Below are 13,528 nucleotides of genomic sequence, written 5' to 3'. Positions count from 1 at the left end.
GTCGGAACTCGGTGATCAATAAAACTGAAGTGGCGCCTGTAATATTTGATTGAGTACCAGAATACAGTCTGAATGGGATTCCGTGCCATTAAAAATCCCCCAGGTAAATTGAAATGGAGAAAAGATTCAGGTAAAATTATTAACATTGTAATGGGTCTCATATTAAATCATTCAACGATAGACGACAATACAACAGCGTATCAGCCGAATCGTGTTACTCCGGGGAAAACTAAATAGGATATCTATGTTTCACTGTCTTTTTGCAGCTAAATAATAGCAGATTCGGAGCCAAGCCCGATTTCATTACTTCCATCAGTGCAACCACTGGGTGATCGAAGCAAGGATTATTTTGTTCTAAAGGGCAAAATTGTCTTCGAGTTAGCCCCCTCAAAAATACCTTTGATCATGCGCCAACCTTTCTTTAAAAAATCTCTAACCCTTCAAGTGCAGCAGCGATGTTTGCTACTGTCCCTCCTTCAGTACACATAAGTGTTAGTTAATTTCGCGCAGTTACAGTAAAAGTATCCCGAATGCAATGCGAAAATGCCATCTAGTTAGTCAAACAGAAAACAAACACACACATGTAAACTGAGACATTACTCTAGACTATCAGACTGCGAAGTGCCTTGTGAATAGGGGACGGTATGGGAGCGCTGCCGGCATTAACAGTTTGTTTACTGAATCGGCAGTCGCCATGCAGTATGAATTACATCGGGTATGCATAACCTCTTATCTCTGCCTGGCGTGTTGTGAATGAGTAAAATCTCCGTGAATTGTAATGCAAACCTTAAGGGGGGGGGGGGGGAAATAAACGTGCACATGTTTTCCTGCTCCTTATGCGGTGACATTTACGTGCACTCATTCGGGCTGTGCTGTGTGAAGATTCGGTATGAACAGTGAACAAGCACTGTTACCTTCCTTCCAACAGATTTTGGGAGAGGGCACGTCTCAATGAATTTAACTCTTTAGTCACAAGTTTGCGCAGTCAGTTTGGTGTAATATTATTTTGACTACTGCGTCAACTTTTGTGACATAAAGAATATACCTAATTAGTCTACATAATATATTTGATGTAATCGATAAGTCTAAAACTCCTTTATTGGTAGAACGACGTCTTAAACAGTCGGTTGAACCTCGCTAGCGCCACACAGTGGGGGAATCGAATCGAATAGTTGGACCCGATAGAGGGTACCATTAGCAAATGAACGCAAAATAACTGTACTGCCTATTGTGGAATCTCGAGTGGGTGCCTTCTCAGACTTCCAGATAAATGTTTGACAAATATCACGGAGATGTTTTGGTTTTACTTCTCATGTACACGTTTGCTGTACGTTCGCAGTTACACAGACTTCTAGTATTCTGGATGCCATGATGTTTCAGCGCATCTCTTGTTTTGTTTTACACCGCAATGAGATTAAAGGCACAGTATGTGGTACTATGATAATGGTATGCCTCATACTCCAATTTAATCATTGTTTTGACTAGCAATTAAGGTGCTTAGTGGTCCCCAACAACGGGTTTAATTGTCAAATATCCTCATTTAAATACTGTACTATTTTTGAATTATATTCTCAACAAGGGGCATGTAACAAATTTGTTGGTGAATTAGGGTTAAAATTGGATGCTAAATGGATTTTAAAAAAATAGTTACATATGAATGGGAAATTATATATCTGTCATTCTGCCTGATTTTGGACGGCTGTCTGGTGATATATTAAGTGTTAGGCCAAAAAAAAGTTGATTTATGTGTTGTTAGCTGGAGTGCTGTGTAAGGATTTGTCTTCATGCTCACTGAAGCAAACATTTACAAGGTATGTACTGCAATGGAGAGCACTGACTGACTCTTACCTCTGTGTTTATGTTTGGGCAATGATTTGGCAAAAACATATTCAGAAAAAAATCCTGGAGACCTTTAGAAATACTGGAGACTCCAGTGTGACACTGCAGTGCCGTTGACTGTTGTAAGATCAGGCAGAGTTAGAGAAACTCTTGCTTTTGGATAAGGTTTCGGGCTCTCAAAAGATTAGATTGACACATGAAGGCTGCAGTATCCCTACATGGAGCAATTTTAAAATCCTTTAAAACCCAGCACACAAAAACTGTCTTGAATTTCTTTACAATGCTGCAGGCAGTTATATGACATTTTTAGCTCTGTATGTGATAACAGCATTCACAAAGCATGAATATTTGTCTGCTTTTATTTTTATGGTCCATGAAAAATGTATGCAAGACTAACTTTTACTAATGGGTATTTGGTGAACATGTGATTTTTTTTTTAGGAAGGAGTTTAAATGAATCCTGCTTGTAGTCTCACAAATGAGCGATTGCAGCTTGAAACAGGCTCCAGTTGTTTTGCAGCAATTGAACTAAATTACTTCATATTTTATTGCTAAAAGGGTTTACCATGTTATTTTGAGTTAAAATGTTTGAATAAGCAATGCTACTGCCTGCATGAGAGACCACCATTAACCAGGGTGGTTCAGTACCGATTCATCCCTCTATAGATTACCCCTACACTTTGGTTATGATTTATGTGTTTATTTTAACTGCGGTGTGGGTGCCAGTGACTTTTGTGTTGTGTTGGTCCTAATTAAATACCCATTGGCCTTTTTCTTAGTCCATTTGCTGTGCATCCATCGGGTTCTTGTACTTATTTCTAGAGAACGAGGCATACCAATGCAACAGAAAGTTGCGTGGTCACTTAATGTACAGCAACAGTGAGTGCTGCTGCCACGAAAGTGAGGTTGCAATAAACAAAAATTTCAATTGATCTGCCTTCTGATCTGGAGGTCTTCCCTCACTGTCTCCAATTTCATTACTCCTGATCCCTGCACAGCCCGTTTCTATCTCCTCCCCAAAATGCACAAACAGGACTATCCTGGTAGATCCATTGTTTCAACTAGTCTCCTCTTAGACTCTATTCTTTCCCCCTTGTGAATTTTCTACCTACCTACATCCACGATCCTTCTGATGCTCTCTGCCCCTTTGAACATTTTAGATTCTCTGGTTTAAACTGTCTCCTTTTCACCATGGGTGTACAATCCCTTTACACCTCTCTCTTACCAGACTTCTTTCTCAAACAATGGTCCAACTAGCCTCTTCCACCACTCTCCTCTGCTTGGCCGAACTTGTTCTCATCCTGAACAACCTTTCTTTTAATGCCACTCATTTTCTCCAGGTAGAATGTGTTGATGCAGGACTCTGCATGGTTCCAGCTATGCCTGTTCCTTTTGTAGGGTATCTGGAACACCCTTTATTCCAATCAGACTCAGGCCTCCTCTCTGATCTATCCTCTGTTATATTGATGATAGTGTTGAAGCTGCTTCCTGCTCTCACTCCGAACTGGAAAATTTCATTGATTGCACTTTCAATTTCCACCCATCTTTCATCTATGACTCTTCCCTCTCTTTCCTGGATTTCTCTCATTCTCCATCTCTATCAAAAGTCTTTCCATAGACATTTATTACAAGCTCATTGAATTCCACACTTACCTAGATTACATTTCTTCCCACATCACTTCTTATAAAGCCACCATCTCTTTTTCCAGTTTCTCCTCTATCTCATATCTGCCCTGATGACTTCACTTTCCACACCAAAACTTTTGAACTGTCCTTTCTTCTTAGCTGAGGTACTCCCTCGGTTGTGGCCAACTAGGTCCGCCCATTTTCTGTGCCTCCTCTCATCCCACCCCCATCCTCTTACAATCACAATAGAGTCTCCCTTGTCTGCACCTTCAATCCCATCAACCTCTACATTCACTAGATCATCTTCTGCAATATCTGCCAGCCACAACGTGATCCTGCAAGTAAACATATTTTCCCCTCCCTTCTCTGCTTTCTGAAGGGACTATCCTTTTGAGATACTCTTGTTCATTTCTTCGTTATTGAAAATTCTGGTTTCCCTTCCTTTAGTACTTACCAATGTAACTGTAGTATATGCAACACCCGTTCATTCACCTCCATCCCACACCATTGTCCAGGACCCCAAACATTCCTTCCACGTGAGATAGCAATTTATGTCCCAATCTAGTCTACTGTATTTGCTGTTCACATGCTCCTACACAGTTCCAGCCTAGCTCAACTCTTGCTTCAGGGACAGTAGCCCAATTTTGCAAAAAAGATAAAATGGGGTTGAGGTGGCCCATGTTGCAAGTTCACCTGTGGCAACAATGCAAAGGGCAGACTACACCAAATTTTTGGATGTGAATCCCTTCCCTTAGTTTAAATAAGTTACTAGCTCATGCAAAGCTTGCCCAGAGAGCTTAGCTGGTATCAGACTTGGCTAGTGGTGTAATATCTGTGGAGGTAGAAGCTCTTATAGGGCTGCAGTTCACCGTTAAAGGGGACGTTGTGGTGGTGGCAGAAATGTTGACGAATTTGTTCACAGTGAGTTATGATAAGCTAAATAGTGTTAAATTGTTTCTAATGGTCAGTGAGATGGTAACAAGAGGTCACAAATTGAAGATAATCACAAAAAGAATTAAAAGGGAATTTAGAAAAAAATCCATACAGAGAGGATAGTTAGAATTTAAAACTATTTGCCACAAACCACTGTTGAAATAGACTTCATAAATTATTTTATAAAAACATGAGATAGTTGCTTGAAAATGAAAAATATTAAAAGATGTGAGGAGTGAGCAGGAGAGAGGGATTAGACTAGGTGACTAGTGGAGAAAAGCACTGGCACAGACTTGATGGCCCAAATGGTCTCTTCTTGTGCTGTAACATGCTATGGTTTTATATGATACTGCACCTTTTGAAGGGTTAGTGTTACTAGTAATGGAGGAACAATAAAGGAAGGTGGCCCTATTTGGGAAGAAGAAGCCTGCTGGTATCAGGAGGAAGGTGAAGATAAGCCTGCTCCTCAGTTTTGCATATATTTCTTTTTGGAAAGCGATGAAAGTGTTGCCCTTTGCAAAGATGGCGTTTGTCACTTGCTGGATATATGTGCACATGGCAGATGTCCCTTGTAGTGGCGTGGAAGGATCCATCATGAAAGCTTCATGATGTGATAAACTCCACTTCAACAGGAAGAGCAATCCATGTTCCAAATGTTATCTGGAGTTCATCCTGAAGTAGATGGTAAAACATTGCGACAGCTCGTCTTATGAAGACAGGTCTCCATTGACAGGTAGAGGTATGAGTGAAGGGGTCTTTAAGTGTGGGTTCCGGGGGTAGTGACGGGTGGGATCAGAATGCCTTGGGTGTGTTGCACCTGTATTTATTATCCCTTCAGGAACTCATTTTCCACATCTAAATCATCAAGTGCTATGGCCCCCCCACCACCACCAAAGGAACTCCTAGCCTCACTAATTTGTTTGGCGCTATTTATATGGCAACAGCAACCAAGAATAATAAAAGAAAGTGCTGGCTGTTAAAACCCAGATTTTTTTAAAAAAGTGATAGACTACCTAGCAAAACCAGAGAAGAGAAATTCAGCAAAATGTAATTGGAAATGCAAATTAACATTTTTAACAGCAACTCAAAACCTAATGAACCTTTATGAGGCCTTCTTCTATATAAATGTAAATTCTTTTTTACCTGAGCAGGCCAGGTCCCAGGATTCCTGGTGTGCCAAATATATGGTTGAGGTGCACCTATAGGTGGCGCCTCATCCAAAGTCCTGAAGCTTGGTGTGGGACCTAATTTTAATAAATATTCAGCGTCGATGAGGCTCACGTTTGCCTTTAATGCAGACCCATTCTGCCCTCCAAAAGTGCGTGGTGCATGATGTGGTGCTTACAGATTCGAGGTGCAAAGTCAAAGCCTGATTTTACACCCCAAGCCTACCACTAGTGAGGCTCCATGTTGCTGATGGAACATCATAAAATTGGGGCTGTTTCTCTTGGTTGCTCTGCAGTCCTCTGATTTGACCATTGAATTTAGAAACTTCAGACCTTAGCTATCCCTGCCATTTCCTTTCCTGTTCCTCCCATCCAGTGTCCACTTCATTTGCCTCCATTTTGGACTTTTTTGTGTGTGTGTTTGTGTATCTTTCCCATGCCTTTTTACAGCCTTACAAAGCCATTAGGAAAACCTGTTATTGGTTTTGTTTCCTCACCTTTAGTCATCCAGTAATTTCCACCTCTTTCCAAGTTTTCAAGAAAAAATTAGATCTATTAGCCATCTCTCTGAGACAAGAGTTATATTTCTTGACTTTTGACTTCTACCTATTTCTTTCTTCCCCCTCACCCTTGCTTTGTTCAGCACTATAAAGGGGCTTGTTCATCTTCCAGTGTTCAGTTCTGATGAAGGGTTTATACCTGAGATGTTACCCTGCCAGATACTGACAGACTTCTTGCATATTTCTAGCATTTTCTGTTTATATAGCAATTGACAATGTTGCTTTGCTTGCACTTGTCACATTACATTTACCTACTATCGTGTTGCACTTCTGGATATGATGCCCGTACATGCACAGTGGCTTTCAGAGGAACTCAAGAGCGCCAGTGTGTGTCGTTTGCTTCACATAGCTATGTACATTGAATCCCATTACCAGCACAAGCTTACCAGCGTGGGTGGGTGATTGGGGGGAGGGAGATGTGTCAGATTTGACCTGATATGTAGGTTGCCAGCCCAAGTTCTTATACAATAATGTAACCAACGCAATATCAATATTTATTCAGACCCACATGTTTTTAGAGATTGATTGGAAGTACTGCAGTAGCATTGATTTTCAAAGTACCAATTCATGCATGTTATGCAACTAATCTGGTGCTGAATTAACACAGCTATCAATGTAAATTCAGCACCTATTTGAAGTGTAACAAAAATCTTAAACAGACTCACATACCTGCGTAGTTCTTTTGAGTGATGGCAGGTTCTACCTCATGCATGTCAAGGTATCTTTATTGACCTATGTAAACTGTTATTAAAGCCAGAAAATCTACTTAATAAAAGGAGATGCTGCATATTTCAGAGGTCCTATCAGAGAGTCTCATTCATGAAAGGTTAGAGAAGCTGGGATTGTTCTCTTTAGAGCAGAGAAGGTTAAGGGGAGATTTAATAGAGGTGTTCAAAATTATGAGGAGTTTTGATAGAGTAGATGGGGAGAAACTGTTTCCACTGGCAGGAGGGTCAGTAACCAAAGGACACAGATTTAAAATAATTGACAAAAAATCCAGGTGGAAATGAGGAGAAATTTTTTTACGCAGCGAGTTGTTATGATCCGGAATGCACTGCCTGAACGGGTGGTGGAAGCAGATTCAATAGTCATTTTCAAAAGGGAATTTGATAAATACTTGAAAAGGAAAAAATTGCAGGGCTATGGGGAAAGAGCAGGGGAGTGGGACTAATTGGATAGCTCTTTCAAAGAGCCAGAACAGGGACGATGGGCTGAATGGCCTCCTTCTGTGCTACATGAATCCATGATCTGCAGTATACTCAAGACAGTTTGAGCAATATCAGTGCAAAGAAGACCCACCTGAGGGGTTGATGCCACCTCAGTGCTGATTGGGACACAAAGATATTAATATCGATTGAAAACGGACTCAAGGCTCTGTTCTCCCTCCCATAATATGGCTGAATTGTCCTGTTCCATCACTTTTATACCTCTACAGTACTGTGTGACATGTGCAGTATTCTGCCTTTTCTCTATTAATGCCACCACACAGATTTAAATTAAAAAAATATTCTACTCAGCATTCTCCAAATCACTGGTAGAGACACAAGGCATAAAACAACCCTTAATGTGGTTTTCTTTTCATTAACATGTCATTATAATATGCAAGAGGCACACAACAGTGCCTTTATAACAGTAGTGAAAAAGGTGCTTCAAATCCCAAAAAGGGCAACACGGTACACAGACAGCATAAAAAGATGATGAATTCTGAAAGCACTTTATAATCTCAAAGTTCCACAATATCTGTCGTTTTCTGCATTTACAATTCTTGGTTTCAAATATGTGTTATCAATGATGGTGCCCTCCCCTCCCCTTCCCCCCGGGCCCCAGCTCCCGTCATTCACCATTAAGTGTCACCATTAAGTTTGTTATGCATGTCACACCCAAGAGGGTGAGTGGCTGTAAATTTCCCAAACTGCATGCTGTGTGCGAGCACCTGAAGGCATCAGATTGTAATGGAAATGCCGACGCTTTAGCTCGGGTGTTTACTGCACGGTATCACAGATGAGGCATTTACAAACTGCTGGCTGAGCAAAAAGCAGAGGATTAGTATTAGAAAACTGTGAGCTGCGCTGCAAAAATCATGTCTAAAATGAAGCGTGGGAAGAACTGCACTGGTCAGTGACATGACACCACTGCAAATAAATCACATTGGTGAGCAGAGATGCAGAGACACCTCCTTAAAGAGGCCACATAGATTTTATTTCGGTTTAACCAGCATCAAATAGTATAATCCCACATTGTGAAAAAATGAAACAGTTTACAAAGGATTTCTTGTTTAGATGCTCTCCGTTGGTCACTGGCACAGTGGCAGTAACATATTGATCAGGCCCACAGGGAGACCTTTGAGCATCACTCTCTCAATTTATATTGTAATCTGAAGCTGCTGTCTATGTAGTTTGGCCTTTTAGAGGCCATTTTCATAGAGTACAAATCCAAAATAGGGCTGTAAAATATCAGCCCCATAGATCAATGATATAAATTGCTGCAACATTGTGTTGCAGCTCTTTTGAGGTAATATTACGACCATCATTTTTTATTGATCTGCACATTAAAAGGGATTTTGTTTTGGTGACTTAAATACAGGTAAATTTAAATATGTATGCTGTTTAATGCTGTCCCTTAAAACACTTTAAACTTCACATAGTCTGCCCTGTAAAAGATATATTAGGAATGCTTTTAAGTATATTTATATTGAATGAGTCTATGCAGTCACATTATGTGTAAACTTTTTTTCAATTTGAGCCATGTTACAGCCAACACCCAGCTTTAACTGTTTTAAAATGACTGAGTAATTAGATGTTTTTATGGTTCACCATTCATGAGGCAAGAACACAGTGGGATGTCTTTGAAATTCAAGAAAATGGAGAAAAAAATCTTCTGAAGCAGGTTTCAGGCCAAATGAAGTAAATAAATGCTGGCAGCATGTTAAGAGTCCGAAGCTCTTATAGGCCTCGCAAGCTATAAATAATACAGAAAAAAAAATAAAACAGTTTGTGTGCTTGCATCAAAATCACATGGAATTGCTCGGTCCTGTTTAGCAGGTCAGTACAGGAGGCATTTAACCCAATGGCAGATTACAAGACCATTAGAAACTGGATCAACAATCCCACTGAAATTTGGAGATCATCTTCCTTATATGTTACAGTGCTGTCGACAGCAGGAGGATTTTTAAAGGGACTGTGTCTTTACACCAAGGTATCCCTGCATTATGTGCAGGTGCATAGTTATTACATTATATAGTATGTAATGTAAAATTAACAAAAAGAACATATTATGATGGTTTACCAAAAAAATCTCAAAAGTTACATTTGCAACTTTCGCATTTCTGGCTGTGGGCCATCTGTGATGTTAGAGGAAAGTCCAAACAGGCCAGGAATGCAACAATCTTACTCTAGAGGCAGTGCTGTAAAATAAATGGGGCATAATTAACAAGGGCTACATATAACTCACAAAGGACAAGTAAGTTATGCAGGTCCACTCGTTTTTCTACAAATAACCAGACCCATTGTGTATCTTATTGACATCACATGCTGATTGATTTTACAAGTTTAAATTTGTCTCCTTTGTAATGAGATCAGATGCTTCTACACAGGCACTTGGATAGTTTAGATTCTGGGAGACGGACATCTGTATGCTGGCTTCTCAGATTTGGGAATTGCACTCCCTTATATTAGCATCAGAATCGTAGACCCACCAGTATAAGGGGACTGGAATCAGTGGTGTAAACATGTGGAGCTGGCTCACAGACACCAGTCTCCCAAATCTGAGTGGACCAAGGGCTAGTGTAAGCAGTAAGTGGTAGCTTATTACAGTATATGGTTGTTGTGTGCTGTGTGGTCGGGCTTGCTAGACCTTTCCCTGGTCATATCTCAGCTGATGAATGCGATTTTTGGAGTATGATTTTTATTTGAGTATGAATCATTGCACTAATGATGCACTGGTAATGAAGTAATAGAAATAGAAGTCACTTTTTAACTAGAAAAGAAGAAAAACATTAAAGAACATTGGTCTGGGGCGATAGTGCAAAATGGGTGACAGCGAACCAGCTGCTCGTTTACAATCTACCCGATTTTCTTTACTATTGAAGTCAACAGGGGTGTAAAACTGGCTGCCGATTCACAATCACCCGTTTTACACGACCAACTTCACTCCCTGTCACTGTTATAAGGTCATGGCCAGCTGAAAATGTTGCTTTAGTGAATGTGTTGATGTGTGCATTGTGCATTGTGCGTTGTGGGAGGCACTGTGTGATCTTGAAAGTCAAGAAGAGTATTAGAAATACAAATAATCAGTCACAAGTAAGCCATTGATATCTGGCCTGCATGTATAATATTAATGTAAATAAACCCTCCAAAAATATTTTTCAAATTGAAAAGATGGAATACAGCACAAGCAATAGATGCAAAATAAAGAAAGGCAATGCTAAGGATAATGCTGAATGATTGTACTGGTATTATGCCACAACAAGGAACTGAAGCTGAGTTTTATACCTCTGCTTTGACTGTGCATCTTGTTTTGTCTACACTTAATTTAGTGTCTCTGTAAAGCTCAGTTCTGCCCAAGATTTGAATACTGCTCCCATATCTGGAAAGGAACTTTTAGCATCTCTCACACCCTTAGGACACAAGGAAAGATCACCTTCTGATAAAGGATTCTTCTCTCACCTCCAGCTTCCAACTTCTCTTTCTCTGTCTTGGCTCCATCACCCTGTCATATCCTGCACCAAGTCCCACTCACTCATCACCTGGTCCTATCCTGCACCAAGTCCCACTCACTCATCACCTGGTCCTATCCTGCACCAAGTCCCACTCACTCATCACCTGGTCCTATCCTGCATGAAGTCCCACTCACCCATCACCCGTCCTATCCTGCACCAAGTCCCACTCACCCACTCACTCATCACCTGGTCCTAACCTGCACCAAATCTCACTCATCCATCACCCGTCCTATCTTGCACCATCCCACTCACCCATCACCTGGTCCTATCCTGCACCAAGTCCCACTCACTCATCACCTGGTCCTAACCTGCACCAAATCTCACTCACCCATCACCCGTCCTAACCTGCACCATCCCATTCACCTATCACCTGTCCTATCCTGCACCATCCTACTCACCCATCACCTGTCCTATCCTGCACCATCCCACTCACCCATCACCTGGTCCTATCCTGCACCATCCCACTCACTCATCACCCGTCCTATCCTGCACCAAATCTCACTCACCCATCACCCGTCCTATCCTGCACCATCCCACTCACCCATCACCTGTCCTATCCTGCACCATCCCACTCACCCATCACCTCGTCCTATCCTGCACCATCCCACTCACCCATCACCTGTCCTATCCTGCACCATCCCACTCACCCATCACCCGTCCTATCCTGCACCATCCCACTCACCCATCACCTGTCCTACTCTGCACCATCCCACTCACCCATCACCTGTCCTATCCTGCACCATCCCACTCACTCATCACCTGTCCTATCCTGCACCATCCCACTCACCCATCACCTGTCCTATCCTGCACCATCCCAATCGCCCATCACCCCGTCCTATCCTGCACCATCCCACTCACCCATCACCTCGTCCTATCCTGCACCATCCCACTCACCCATCACCCGTCCTATCCTGCACCAAATCTCATTCACCCATCACCCGTCCTAACCTGCACCATCCCACTCACCCATCACCTGTCCTACTCTGCACCATCCCACTCACCCATCACCTGTCCTATCCTGCACCATCCCACTCACTCATCACCTGTCCTATCCTGCACCATCCCACTCACCCATCACCTGTCCTATCCTGCACCATCCCAATCGCCCATCACCCCGTCCTATCCTGCACCATCCCACTCACCCATCACCTGTCCTATCCTGCACCATCCCACTCACCCATCACCTCGTCCTATCCTGCACCATCCCACTCACCCATCACCCGTCCTATCCTGCACCAAATCTCATTCACCCATCACCCGTCCTATCCTGCACCATCCCACTCATCGTCACCTGTCCTACTCTGCACCATCCCAATCGCCCATCACCTGTCCCAGCCTGCACCATCCCAATCGCCCATCACCTGTCCTAGCCTGCACCATCCCACTCACCCATCACCCTGTCCTATTCTACACCATCCCACTCACTCATCACCTGGTCCTATCCTGCACCATCCCAATCACCCATCACCCCGTCCTATCCTGCACCATCTCAATCACCCATCACCCGTCCTATCCTGCACCATCCCACTCACCCATTACCTGTCCTATCCTGCACCATCCCACTCACCCATCACCCGTCCTATCCTGCACCATCCCAATCGCCCATCACCTGTCCTATCCTGCACCATCCCACTCACTCATCACCTGTCCTATCCTGCACTATCCCACTCACCCATCACCCGTCCTATCCTGCACCATCCCACTCACCCATCACCTGTCCTATCCTGCACTATCCCACTCACCCATCACCCGTCCTATCCTGCACCATCCCACTCACCCATCACCCGTCCTATCCTGCACCATTCCACTCACCCATCACCCGTCCTATCCTGCACCATCCCAATCACCCATCACCTGTCCGACTCTGCACCATCCCACTCACTCATCACCTGTCCTACCCTGCACCATCCCACTCACCCATCACCTGTCCTAGCCTGCACCATCCCACTCACCCATCACCTCGTCCTATCCTGCACCATCCCAATCGCCCATCACCTGTCCTATCCTGCACCATCCCACTCACCCATCACCTCGTCCTATCCTGCACCATCCCACTCACCCATCACCTCGTCCTATCCTGCACCATCCCACTCACCCATCACCTCGTCCTATCCTGCACCATCCCAATCGCCCATCACCTGTCCTATCCTGCACCATCCCACTCACCCATCACCTGTCCTATCCTGCACCATCCCACTCACCCATCACCTCGTCCTATCCTGCACCATCCCACTCACCCATCACCCCGTCCTATCCTGCACCATCCCACTCACCCATCACCTGTCCTATCCTGCACCATCCCAATCGCCCATCACCTGTCCTATCCTGCACCATCCCAATCGCCCATCACCTGTCCTATCCTGCACCATCCCAATCGCCCATCACCTGTCCTATCCTGCACCATCCCACTCACCCATCACCTGTCCTATCTTGCACCATCCCACTCACTCATCACCTGTCCTACCCTGCACTATCCCACTCACCCATCACCTGTCCTATCCTGCACCATCCACATCGCCCATCACCCCGTCCTATCCTGCACCAAATCTCATTCACCCATCACCCGTCCTAACCTGCACCATCCCACTCACCCATCACCCGTCCTATCCTGCACCATCCCACTCACCCATCACCCGTCCTATCCTGCACCAAATCTCATTCACCCATCACCCGTCCTAACCTGCACCA

The sequence above is a fragment of the Heptranchias perlo genome, chromosome 15 (assembly GCF_035084215.1).
Source record: "Heptranchias perlo isolate sHepPer1 chromosome 15, sHepPer1.hap1, whole genome shotgun sequence".
Classification (NCBI taxonomy): domain Eukaryota; kingdom Metazoa; phylum Chordata; class Chondrichthyes; order Hexanchiformes; family Hexanchidae; genus Heptranchias; species Heptranchias perlo.
This window is presented reverse-complemented; position numbering follows the sequence as displayed.